The 14346-nt window shown below is 41.1% G+C and overlaps 1 protein-coding gene across 1 annotated transcript in view; it reads right to left on the bottom strand.

Annotated features, from left to right (window-relative positions):
• COMMD1 (copper metabolism (Murr1) domain containing 1) overlaps nucleotides 1-14346 on the bottom strand; it is an 80785-nt gene that overhangs the window by 66103 nt on the left and 336 nt on the right. The gene's annotated exons all lie outside the window — the stretch shown is intronic.

Below are 14346 nucleotides of genomic sequence, written 5' to 3'. Positions count from 1 at the left end.
TTCATGCTTAATCTTGTTTCACTTAGAAGAGTTAAAAATAGAAGTTGGAACAGCTCATATTTTGAATGCACATGGGAAAAAAAAAAAAAAAAGTAGCCCTACCCCGAGTGCAGTAATGGTGCAGACATTAGCAGAGCTTGCTGTGGCACTCTGCAGGCAGCCACCCTGTCGGTGAATCAGGCAAAGCACAAACTTGCTTTACTATGAACAAAGCACAGAAAACAGAATTAGCATCGTGAATTAACTTTCACTTTTACTCAGTGTATCTTGATTGTTTGCAGCTTAAAAGTTAATGGTTAACTCAGCTAATCTCCCCCTTGGTTTACATTTGGACATCAGCTTCCTTTATAGCAAAGCATAGATGCTTCAGCACTGAATAACATGAAATATATGAATCACACCCCTCAACTGTATGAAGTCTTGCCATATACTCTGATTTGGAGCCAAATTCTGACCCCAGGCTCTGCTTTCCTTCCTTTCATGGCACTATTGTATATTTATTACCTGCACTATTCTGGGCAATAGCTGGAGTTACATTTTCCTACCTGGAAGGAGAAGGGTTTCTGCACTCCTAGACCAGGCTCACACCACAGCGCATCACTGCCTTAGCCCATAACCCTGCAGACACATTTCACAGCAGCAAAGAGATCAGCAAGTAAAGGAGACAAGTTTACAGACTACACAGTTTCAAGGGAAGCAAGCAAGAGTGCTTTACTATCTGGTCATTCATCACTTATTTTGACAACTCATGTTACACATTGACAGGTTTGACAGGCGAGAGGTAAGCTTCCACTCTCAGCATACCAGCTAGCAGGTCTTTCTTTTGGCATGGATAAAATGGTTTTCCCTCCTGTTGGCTCAGTGAAACATAAAACACGTTCCCAAAACCAGTAGCAGCCATGGCAGTTGTTAACAGCTGAGCCTTTGAGGAGAAAGGAGCAGCAGGTCAAACTCTTCACTGTAGGAATCACAACTGATCTAAACTAAAGGTCCCCGCTCCAAACCTGGTGCTGGAAAGCAACACTTGATTGGGAGCAAAGCCCAAACCAGGGAGCTCAGAAGAAACCATCCCTCACTTTCCCCTAAAGATTTAAGTACTATCTGCTGTACCAAAAATGCTCTTAGAACTAAATCTAATAAATGGCTTTTGGGAGAAAAAGGCTAAAGACTTACTGAAACAGCCAAAATACACCAATCTGAAAGTACCATCCAATAGAATCACATCAAATATTAATGACTGCTTTAATTACCCCAGAGGGGGTTCTCTATTTCTATCAGGTTGGGCTCCTGATCGTCATCTATCAGTAGAGCTGGCCAAGTAATCAGGTTTTCCAGAGAGCTTGTAGGAACAAGTCCACACTCCTGTGCCTCCACACACAACGTGCATTGCTCTCGAGAGCTGCACATGCACGACAGTGGTTTGCAGAGCTTGCAGACACACACTACCAGTGAAAACAGTAATGTGCCGAAAAAAATCTGGCTTTAGATTTCACCACTGCAGGCCTTAACAGCTAAAAACTTCAGCACTCAAATGCTCCAATACACTGCAGCCCAAGCCCTCAAAAACAATTGAATTAATTTTTCCCCATGGCTTTTCTTTGGCTTTTAGTCAAATTGGGGGCTACTCATATTCAATAAACTCCCTACCATTTGTCCACGCACACTAGAAAATTTCTCTAGTGCTTTCTTTTCATTATGAGACTTTTTATAGATTTCCTGACATGTCATAAACTGACATGTCAGAAAATGAATCCTGTGAACAAAAGCACTCCCCCTGCCAAGCAAGGAACTGACACTCTCCTAACCTGGTTCACAACAAGCTAGAGCCAGATCCCTCTCTTTTCATCGTTCAGGAGACTTTATACAATGGACACAAAACAGAGGCACATACAAGGGTACTCGCGTACAAGGAGGCATATCCAGTAACTGATGGGCGAAGAGTCCTTCTGCAAAGTTGCATCAGCTGCTTGTGCCTTTGGGCTCCTTAGAGTCCTCAAGAGAGGACCATCTTAGAGGTCTCAAGAGGTCTGAAGCGCAGCATAACAACCTCTAGCCTCTTGAGGACCCATTGGTAAAGCACAGCTCAGGTGACCCGCGCATCTCACCTGTTAACATTGGAAAGCAAACCATGGGGCCGTACTGCAAGACCCCAACCAACTTCAGAACCACAGCTCATCATCTTCATCCTAGGCAATGTATAAAAGCTAAGTGTGTCACTGAATGGTGTTAGAAGGGCATTTCTTTCTGACCTCTCTTCTTATCTCTGCATACATGCATACATATTTTGTAAACATGTATGCGTGAGTACCATATGAATATCTGATCATCTACTAAAATAATAGCACACTGCCTAAATGTGCCATTTCTTCCACAGAAAAAGGGAGTTACAAACATTTTGTTCACTTCAAAAAAGGTAAACATTGACTTTAACAAAAAAAGCAAAAGAAATCACAACTAATTCAAATGTATAAAATATTTGTGCTGTATTTGACCACGGAAAACTAAAGGGTACTTATACAAACAGCTTGTTAGAACAGAATATAAACTACTCTTGAACCAGAAATGGCAAAAAGAGTATAAGAGAACAGCACATCTGATACGCCAGTCTGGAGAGAGACAACAAAGCCATGTGTAAATGTCAGACAAGGAGTAAAAATGCCTGTTGCTTACTTGCCTTTTACACAGATACTACTTCAGTGTCTGCGTATATCTTCAGAACATGTTTCATAATCCTGGCATCTTGGTTTATAAAGACTGCAAAGAAAGAAAAAAACTACCCACCAAGCTGAGGTAAGAATCTTTTGGCAGAGATCCCAAAACATCTCAACCAGAAAAAAAATCTAACCTTATTTGGAAAAAACACAGAATTTCACTCAAACTATATTTGCATTGCCACTTTTTATTGTTAGGGAAGAGGGACAGATATGAAAAACATGCTTTCAGAAATACATTAACATACGCAAAATGAGATAATTACAAAAAAAATTTAAAAATAATGAGGAAAAACACTTAGGTCTAAAAATTGTTTGGACAAGTTGGCTATTATTTCACATCTGCTCTGCACAGTATATTTTATGTCTTCTTTCAGTGAGATTGCCTTGTAATCTATTTTTACCTCTGTAGAATCACACACACAGAAGCATTGTTAAGAGGTAAATATAGAAGATGCAAAGAATTAGAGAGATAAAAAAACGTATTCCAAGATCACTGTCACCTTTAGAAGTGAAACACACAGTCCTCGAGGAGAGCAGATAAACAAGAAACCAAACTCCACAGGGAGCTGTGAAGGAAGGAGTAGTCACAGGCTTGCTATACAACTATAAAACTACCAACTTTATCAGAGATTGAGTACTCTGAATTAGATCTTGGGCTATCAGCTATAAACAGGTGCTTGTGCACTGTAAGCAAAGTGAAAGGTAAATCCCACTTGCTTTGTTCAAACAGTGCAATTTTAAATCACTGGGTGGCTAAAAGAAGTGTAGGATGGTTTGGTTTCCTTGTATGATTTGTAAGATTTAGTTTCCTTGTATATGACTACTATATACAATGGAACACAATTATGGAAAACCTACTGTGCCTAAGCTTCAGGTGTTCAGAATACATTAAAAATGCCCCAAAAGAAGAAACCATTTTGGTTTTCCCAATAATGAACTCCTAATCCTTCACAATGGAGGCCATCCATGTTTCAGTCAGTTCTGACTTACTCCATATATTAATATTTTTTTAGTTTTTTTAAGTTACTGTGTAAAACCATGTCATTATATTTATAATGATAAACACAAAATTAAAAATTAAGATATTTTAGGCTCTGCCTTTAAAAAACATCACTCACTTCATCTTGTTCTAAAGCCAGTCATCCGCTAGGGACAAACCTGGAGGCCTCTCAGTAAGCCGCAGTGAATCCTTCCTGCCCAGGGAGACTTACAGGGAACCAGACCGGCCATTCAGATCGTGGCTCAAGTTGCCAGAGGTTTTTACCTGACAACTTCTGCCCCATGGGCAGGACTAAAACATCAATGAACAAAAGACTTAATGCAACAATTGTAGCACCTGATATTTTGTGCCACTAATGCTTTTTTTTTAAATTTAATTTAAGTCTTGCAAAAATCAATGTCATCCAAATATGTTGAAGAGTTCAAGGCTCCATCATACTTGGTCACCAGACTGGAAGAAATCCAGAGAGGACAAGCTGCAAAATGGAATAATTCTAGCCACACAGCATTTTCACCACTCTAAGTTTTTGGTATTGTCAGCTTTTTCTTTTTTTTTTTCTTTTTTTAAGAAGTTGTTGGATATACTGCATCCAGTTGCTACAAAAACTAATGTACGTCATACCAAGACTGTAGCTGCTAAGCATTACTGGGAATGGAAAACTCCAGATATTCAGCTTGTAAAAAGGCTAACTTGTAAGTGTCATCCAAATTTGCTTTTCATAGGTGAGCTGTGAACTTCAGTGGCGCAAGTGAATGCCACAGCTCTGCATCTTTGGTAGTGTGTTGGTTATTCAATGCATTAACAGCTCCTTCCATTGCTCTCTTCTTGTTCTGAACTTTCTGTGAAATGAGGATGTATACATTAGCAGAGGAGATTATGCTCACCCCAATGTAAAGGATCCATTGACTAGGTTTTTTTCCTAGTAAGATTAATCTTTACTTGCAATGAAAAAAACGTGTATTAAGAAAGAAGTGTATTATCTGCTCAGCTGTGCGGCAGCCTCACATGAGGTAAGCAAGGTTGGAAAAAGAATTTTTACTCCATTGCCAACATCAGTACTCTCCTGGAGCGAGCAAGCAAGCACTAATCTTCCTTCACACCAGTTGTAACAGACACAATTTTAAAAGTATCATATAATAAAGAACATAATTTCAGTGTACGGCCTTTCCTTTCCTTTTAATTCTTCTTTATGCATCAAATTGAAGAGACAACTTAAGTCCTCCCCTTTTCATAGGCCACATTTAAAGAGTAAAGACAACTCATACTAGTCCAGAAAATCACCAGTGCTGAGATGATGGCAGTGAACTGCATGACCCTCTTGAGCATTTACCCCCACACTTTGGGGAATAGGGAATGGAGTATTAGTGACACTGAAATAAAGGCATGAAACTACACATGAAGCCTAAGGGAGTCTTTTTTCCCTTTTCAAATATACTCCATACAGCATGTGTTTGATGAATACTAATTAAGTATAGTAGAAGTGTTCAATTTGTAGTAATGAACTTCAAGGGCAAGATGCAACTCCATAGTCTTCAATCAGAGCAGACTCTCGTTATGGTCAAGAGAGACACTGCAGGCATCAGATTGGACTAATGAATTTCAGCATAATCAATATACTTGCCTTTCTGTGCATGTGTGTGCATACACACACACACATAGACACAAAATACGCTAATCACACACACACACATATATACATGTAACTTACCCTAATCATACATGTGTGGGGGGTTTTTTTGAGAAATAAAGAGTGCATCCAAAACTTGCTGGTGTTATTAATGATGAAAATACTACTTACTGGCAGAAGTTCTACAAATGCAACAAACTGAACCATACATTTGGACACAAAAAGGGAAAGCAACAGGATACAAAGCATTGCAACCACCAGGGAATCCAACTTTCTCAGCAGCACGCTGTTCTGGAAGTCCATTAACAGACAATTAGCAGATTTTCAGTAGGGCCTTTTAAAACTAAGAGGTAATGCAGAGTCGTCATAAACATGAAGAGCTGGCATTGACCTGCCTGCTCTAGACAGAACAGATAGGGCAGCCCCCACCTCCGCAACTGGGACAAAGCAACTAGATCTCTACTTGCACAGATATAATCAACACTGTAATTGAGGAAAAACAGAGACACACTTGCTTCTCATTTGGGCAATACAGAGTTTACCACACCTATTATATATACATCAGTGATGCCCGTCTGCCGACTTCTTTTAATTTACTGCTTTTCTGTAGATAAGAACATAAAAAAATAATATGACACAAAAGATCAAGTAAACCATTAAACATAAGGTAAGCCATTTTCACTGAAGTGGCACAGTTATAGGATATGGGCACTTTACAATCTCAAATGAAATGAGTCCTGGATTGGCCTCGTTAGGTAATGACCTTTCACCTCCGTCTCATGCTTGAGTTACAGAAAATGTTACTAATTAAATGAACAACATTATAACAGTGGGAGTCCTCCTGTTTCTGCCTGCCTTCAGGATTTGCACTTGTACTTGCACAGTACTAGGAAGACTATGAGGTTTGTAATGTGGAGGTGCGGATTCCTTGCTCACACCCCATATTGTTTAAATGACAGCCCAATTCATATAGGTCTGCTCACAGTGCAGAATACCATCACGCAGCTACCAGCCATAGCATCGCCTTCTACACATCTCTTCAGTAATTACAACAGCAACGAAAACAGTATTGCAAATATGAAAGTCTTTAACAACATAAACACCAAGTTTTGCAACTGGAGAAATCACAAAAAAAGGAGTATTAAAAAAATCCAGAATGATGCAGGTACATTGTTCTTTCTAGCTGACACACAGAAGCAATAAATTGCTGCTCTAGGCAGCAAAGCACTGATCTTACCGCTCCTGTCAATGTTCTTCAACTATGTAACATCCTGCAGCCAACCTTCCTCTCCAGTTCATTCTTTTGAAGAATTTTCCCCCCTCTACTTTGTGTTATTCCTACAGCTGCCAGCCGCACCAGTCCTTATTTGAACTGACTGCATAAGCACATACCTAAAATCTAAAATCTAAAATAATTTACATTGGAAGAACTAATAATGCTTTGGGGCACTATCCATGAACATTTTCATCACCACAACACAGCAGGTGCTAGTTCCAGTAAACATTCAATATTCTACCCTCCTAAGACAATGCTGAAACAGGGCAAAAAAAGAAGCAATAACTGTAGGTTCATATACTGAGAAGAGAAAACGGGTGCTGCAACACCAGACACTGCAGAGGTGGCAGCTGAGCTGTGTTCAGATTAGTGAGCTATATAATAGTGGTGTTTTGCTAAATTAAAAAAACAAAAAACTAGGATTGTTATTTAGTTGTTCCAGGCAAACATCGGGGTAATAATTTTCTCATGTATGTCCAATTGTAACACTGTAGACATTCCCTCTCTCCCAAAATTCTGTGCAAAGTTATTGTTAGTGTATTTTTGCCTAGCCCAATAACAAATGCCATTATTCATAATTAGTAGAGTCATTCACTGGAGTGAAAGGTATAGCACTACGAAGGACGCTTTATTTGGGTAGAAAGCACCTCATATGGACACAGTACTTGTTGATACTACTTTACATGCAACTTGTTTCCTTTTAACCTGAATTGAGAAGAATGAGCATGCTTACTTATCTTTTTAGTTAGTAAATGGTTAGTAAAAGATGCAGGCACAATTGCAATTCTAAATGGCAGAAAGCAAGCAGTCTCTCTCCTGTTAACTCTTTCCCAAATGATTTTACCCGTCTTCAGACTGAGGCTGTTCTGCCTCTCAGCCCTGCAGAAGCTTGGACAACTGCAAAGCACTGAAGAGTTCACAACTCAGCCCGCGTACCTAAGGAATCACAAGGCATCTGTGGAGAGGGAAGAATGGCAACTCTCTTCCCTTATTAGAAAATGCAAGAAGTCGTTTATTTCACACCAGCGGCTATCAGCAGAAATCCTGCTGAAGAAGATGCAAAGGCCTTTATCCTCCACAACTGAGTGAACCCTACAACCGCCTTTCTGCTCTGACTTTTCACCTAAGGGCAGACCCCTTTTATGAAGATCAAATAGTCTTTTGCTTCTCAAGCAGGGGGAGTAATGCTTTGGCACGTCCTCTCTAGGTAACAGCAGCAACTTCATAGGCAAAGGACTGCAGTCCCTAGCGGGGCAGTGACAGACTTTAGGGACAGCACATGATAACGGCACTAAGCAGCCTCCAAAGCACCTGCAGTTTGCTTGTGCAGCTCCAGAGCATTTTACACACCAAGCAATTTTATCCACTAGTGGCACTGAGTTTTCCACCACAAGCCTTTAGATCAGATTTTGATCAAAAGGTTTCTTATTCAACAGATTTCCTCCGAAGGCACAAACAAAAGTAATAATTGGAAATAGCTGGGCATTTCACAATATAGAAATAGCTTCAAGACAGGACTTACATACACCATGTGTGCCAGTGGCACAGCAGAGCCAAATAACAATGGTGCCATCAGCCTCTTGGCTGAAAAACAGTGAAATTAAACATCAGTCATCAGAAAAATCTGGTAGAAATATCAGCATGATTCCTAATGAAAACCACCGATGGAAAAGGGCTAGTGAATGTTGTAAAGGGTACACATAGAGTTTGGATTGATATGTTGGATATCAAGCTCTTGCTTCTCACGTATTACTAACATAGACTATGATTAACATTTTACCAATGACATACCAGTATATTTATTACAGATGTTGACACCCTTAGTATTTGTGAAAATAAATACTTATAAAGCAAATATAATAAAATATTTAGGCTCCTCATGCCGAAATTTTTATTGTCATTTAGCCAAGGTACAGTTCATTCTGAAGCAGAAGAGCGAACCAGGACGCTTCCAACACAGCAGCAAATGATCCCGTTCAATAAATCCAGTAGCCTACTGCCACCACAAGGAAAACAGTGGAATTACTTCCAGATATAAAGTAACTATTACCAGTGGAACTAATACAGTAAATTACACTTATGTAAGGAGGAGACAAAATTTAGTATTTTAATCAGGATGAAGAAGTATTTGAAAACAAAAAAAGCTGGGAGCGATAATTTGCAAAAGCTCATCTCCCCCAGTTTCTCAATGTTTTGCATCCTGATGGGATAGGAGGCTGGGAAGTATGAAGGCAGAAGGTAAAAAACAATTGACAGAACAACACTGAAATGGTACAGTTCTCCAGGGCCAGCCTTCCTAGGACTTTGTTCTACCTTCCAGGATATTCCACACAAGAAATGAGACTTTAAACAAAAGTAAACTTAATAAAGTAACATAACTTCTCTACAAAATAAATTAGAAAGAGGTCAGATGATTCATGCACATTCAGTGGATCTATGGGCAGGAAAGGAAACAGCTCTAAGAAGTAATGACATCTTTCATAAATACAAAACCAGGACTACTCTATACACAACCAGACGAAAAGAAACATTTAAATACTTATTGCTGCAGTAAATATGATACTTTTGTGGCCCTTATCTCCATACTTTTCACTGGTGCCATGCTTCACACAGGTAGAATGGAGGAGGGTACAGGAAAGTCCTTTACCTTATTTGTACTCAGCTCTAATACAAGCAGGTGGTTGATTTATGGTACAGACCTATGATTACTACTTAGAAGACATGAAGTACTACAGCAATTAAGTCACAAGGGCAATGAATCTCTCTGCTTCTAACCAACAAGAAGATGGGTGTCAGAGAAATAAAATCCTCAAGAGACAGAAACGAGGCATTATTCATCCCATCCAATTCAGGTGCTTACATTCCATATAAAGTCAACAGAAGACATCTATTATTTTCCATATTGGCCATACAAATGACCTGGGCTTCTAAATGAGCTATTTGAAAATAAACAGTATGGCCACCTCCCAAAATAATGTATTTGGTGCAATTAGGTATTATCATCAATGGAGACATAAAAGTTACCTGTCTTCTTCTGAACTTCAGATGCAGATCACTGCACTCAAGGGAAATGGCTGCACAACAAGTACTCTGACTTTCTGTTGCTATTCTGCTGTTTTCTCCCCTTCCTCCAGCACCCAGAGGAGGAAGCAAAAAATAAAACCACAAAAAGATAACACAAGCATTGCTGTTAACATTTTAATCATGCAGATTTTTCACAATGAATTAAATATCAAGACTGGAAGAAATCTGCTCAGAAATTCATGTGACAATTGACAATGAAGGGACAACACAGATCTTCAAGCGGAGCTGGCTCCTTCAGGTGCTGGGGAGACACCAGCATCCAAGATGCGTGTCCAAAGACTTAAGATGTTATAAGCACAGAGAAACACTTTTGAAGTTTTCTGTTATCAGTAAATACAATATAATGCAAAAAACCTCCCATATTTAATTCAGTTACTAAAAGTGTTCCAGGCAACTCTCTGAAGCATGCAATTATGTGTTTGGCAGTTCTCAGCTGCTTGAAGATTTAGGTAAGCAACTTGTAGGGTCAAGCTGACTTTCCCTTCCCCCTGCCACATAGTTCAAACAAAAAGAAACAGCTCACACCATATCACTGCGTGATGGCTTCAGACGAGTCACTTTATGCAAGAGGCAGAGAACTGTAGGCTAGCTGTGAGAACTGAAAAGGAGGTATCACAAATAATAGCCAGGACAATGGGTTTTCCCACTAGGTAGATGGAGGAAGAGGAAAGTAAGTTTAAGCCTCCCTACTTCCAAAGCACAACCCTAATATCAACCTTTCCCCCCATATTGGGAAGTGTGAAAGAGAGAGGGCCCTCAGAATGACCAGAAAGCCGAGGGATTTTTTCAAATGCTCTAGAACCGAGATCCTGAAAGTATCCACAGGACTTAGGTGTTACTTCCTTTAAGTCACCCACTAGAAATAAGCACCCCAAGATCCATGCATACTCAACATGAAGTTGTGTCTGTACGAAGTAGTTTGTGTATTGCTTAGCTCAAAACTTCAACTTTAAAGTGTGCTGAACTGCATAAACTTTGGTTATTTACCAGGAATTTTGTCCATAAGGAGATTAGATGAGTGGTGGCCATGAAGACCATGAGACACACCTGATAACAGCGAGATGCTAATTTACATTGGAAGGCATGACTTCAAAGACCACAGCTGTTACCAGCTTTGGTTCTTAAAGCAGCACATGGGGAACGTGATATCCTCTCACCAAAATATTACCATTCTCCTAAGCTATATGCCTACATTACAACAATGGGTAAATATCCAATAATTTTAATCATCTGTGTTTTCTGGGGCCTGAATTAACATTATGTCCAGAATATGACATCCCAGCAGCGCTTGAGTAACAGCTGTATTTGAGAGGGAAAGAAAAAAAAAAAAAAACCACAGACAAAACCAGAGTCTTAAGTCCTGCAAGAACCAATCTTTATGATTCAGCTTTCATTCCATTTCAGGGCATCATATGAAATGTGATCATTAAAGAAACAATGGACCCTTCATGAAAGCAGAAAATGAGTGCCAGCATGCTCATGAAATTCCAAATCTGTCAACTACATTTGGCTACCTAAGTTTCTCTAGCCATTTCCTCTGGATGTGGCGCTGTCTTTTCTTCTGGTCTCAGACACATCATGTTGGCTGAGCAGCTGCCACAATTCAGTGATGGTGAAAGAGCTACCCATTTCTGCAAACAGAAAAACAAAGCCTATATAGAGTTTGGAGATTAGTCATATGAAGTTATCGTTTATCTGAAGTTACTGTACTGCAGTACTGCATTGAAATAACTAGAAAAATACTACTTGTGTTTCTTGCAAGGTAAGTCAAAAGCACCTCAGAAAATAGCACCAAGAAAAACGGGGGGGGGGGGGGGGGGGAGAAAAGGATATAACCATTGGGTCTGAAAAATTACTATCAGAACAGGGGAGAATGGATACCACAGTAAAATTTGGCTTAGGCAGATTTAGAGAGGAAGCTAATTTTTAAAATAAACCTGAAAAGCAAATCAAGAATTGAACAGGAATCTACAGCAAAGAGTTCAAATATCAGCCAGAATACACAGGGAGGGGGAAGAATATAGGGAGTATTAGTTTCTTTTTCTAAAAGAATGTGATACCACAGAAAGCCATCTTTTTTTTCAGTGATACTGTCAGGTAGAACTCAAAACTTCCTGCTTTCAGCCACGGATTCGGACTCTGATCCTCACTGGGCTTTGATTCTTGAGGTCTGGTAATGCAGGTCACCATCACCTCACAAGACAGAGCAGAGAACAGGCAGTGTGTCCAATTCTGAGAAACTCTAGTTCACTGCTCAGTATATCAACAGCCATTGATTTCAGCTTACTTCAATATGCCAGCAAAACAGCTTGCTACTGAAGAAAGAGCACATCTTGCTTCCCACTTCCTGCTCCCCTTCACCCCCGGCTATGTAGTCCCAACCGTCTTCTTTAATCATCTCTGATGCTCATCAGATCTTCGTCATGAGACAATTTAAACTCAGGAACTTTGCAGTAATTCTCTTTTTCTTCCTCCCTTTGAGTTATTCAGTAATCCAACAGAAAACTCTTAGTTCACAGAGCACTCCAGAAAGCACTGTAGCTGTCAAAAGGTAAGAAGTGGCAGTGGATGGGGTGAAAGGGGCAAGACCCCCCATTTTGGCAATAACATACGTCCCAACTGGCGCACTGCATCTTGCAGAACACGTGGCAGATCTGACTGCTCTGCCCACCAAGGTGGTTGTCTTCAGGCATGAGTAACAATAAAGAAATATCTAACTGAAGCGGTATGTTTCACACATGCAGTTCCTTACCTGACCCACAAAGAGGGAGGCTACTGCTAACAGCGCTGTGGGCACAGCATAATTATGAGAGACTAAGCTGTGTTCTCTGCTGAATCTGGTGACACTGCACTTAATGATTTGGTCATTTAAAGCAGCAGTTAACCATTCATCTGCTGGGCTAACGTGCATGTTTGCACTAACATACTGACTCCTGATACTGAAGCAGCAATAGAGAGAAAAAAAAAGAGAGAGAGAGGACATTTGACAGTAATTTTTCTTTTAAAAAGCACATGCACACTTAGTTTTGACCTTGTAACAAATAAGAACACGGATAAAAGCAAGTGTTATCAATTAATATGTATAATATGATTGAAACAACCAGGGAATTGATGAAGTCCTGTGTACAGCCCCCATCACTTAATATTTAAAATAGGGAAACAATAACGAAACATGATTTAAGGTTTAGAAATAAACTGCTAGACAATGGAGCTTTGTAGATAGGTAGAATGCTTATGTCAGAGAAGGTAATGGATTGTGGTCCGGTCAATAAACCTTGAAGAACCGCTTGGAACTACCAAGGTTAGGGAAGAAGTAGGTAAAAGGTAATTCCTACAGGGGGAAATGGCAACCACCGACTCATTGACAACCTACTCAAACGATACAACCTACTCAAAAGACGACAATGAAGGAAGAAGATAGAGTCTGCGCGCTAATTTACATGAGAGGCAAAGAAGAAAGAACCATTCGTTTAGGGAAATAATAATGAATATATATCACTTAAATATACAAATGTGGGAATTGTTGAGACAAAGGTGTGCTGTCTGGAGACAGGCACCCATTCATGCGCATCAATGAGATTAATTTGAAAATACCTCAACTCTGTGCGTTATTGGCTTGCACACCAGGTAAACGAACCCCGTTTGAGGGACAACACAAGCAAAGTCAATTCCTTTTAAAATTTCTGACTTTTTTTTCATCTTATGGACTAACAGAAGGTAATCCAGAGCATTCTTTAGAGAACAGTAATTTAGAAGATGCTGTTTTGAAAAACAGATTGATGATCTTCAGCAATACAAATAGCATGCAGTAAAAATAACGTGTGGCGATAGGGAATGCACAGCAAGCAAACGTATTGCAGCTTTACTTGTATGTAAAAAAAAAGGACACTTTAGAAAGGGAAAAAGACAACATAAAAAGCTCACTGCTAAATACGGGGGTTTGGGCGTGAAAAATCATCCAGCCAAGGCTACCCGACTGCATTCAGTTAATTTTTCTCCGTACAGGAGCGCCCCAAACCACCGCCGACCAAGTTCATGAATCCTGCCCAGCAGCCGGGGACCTCACCAGCAGGCGGCAGCGGACACCCGCGCCCGTCGGGCCGGGAGGCCGCCCGCGCTCCGCTCTCTCCCAGGAGAGCAAAAAACAGCCGCTCCGGACGAAAAACACCTCCCCCTCTCTCACACGTAAAGCGAGCTCTGCTTGCTATTTAAAACAGCTTGCTCCCCGAGTGGCGATGCTCTTCCCAAAACACAGCTGTATTTTGGACAGCAGCTCTCCTCGGGAGCTTCTCCAGGAGCGGTACTTCCTCCCACGAGCCTACGAACCGAGGGTCGCCGCCCGCCCCTCACAGCGCACCGGCCCGAGGGGCCCCCGCTGCCGAGGAGACGCGAAGGGAGCGCCCGACCGCCGGCCGGCTGCTCGCCATGCGATGGGCGGGAAGGGACGCGGACAAAGGCTACGCCGGGCCGGGCTGCCCTTCCCTCTCTCCCTCCCGGCCGTGGCAGGGCCGGGCTGCCCTCGCGGCCTCGTCCCGGCGCCAGGCCTGTACCAGAAGCGCCCGGTACAGCCTCAGCCCCGCGCCGAAGGCGGCCGGTTTCACACACACGCCGCGCCGCACCGCCCCCTCCCGCGGCAGCACCCGCG

Source organism: Haliaeetus leucocephalus, unplaced genomic scaffold, assembly GCF_000737465.1.
Source record: "Haliaeetus leucocephalus isolate CR32 unplaced genomic scaffold, Haliaeetus_leucocephalus-4.0 Scaffold450, whole genome shotgun sequence".
NCBI classification, from domain to species: domain Eukaryota; kingdom Metazoa; phylum Chordata; class Aves; order Accipitriformes; family Accipitridae; genus Haliaeetus; species Haliaeetus leucocephalus.
The sequence above is the reverse complement of the archived record's forward strand: the minus strand, read 5'-3'. Positions and strand labels throughout refer to the sequence as shown.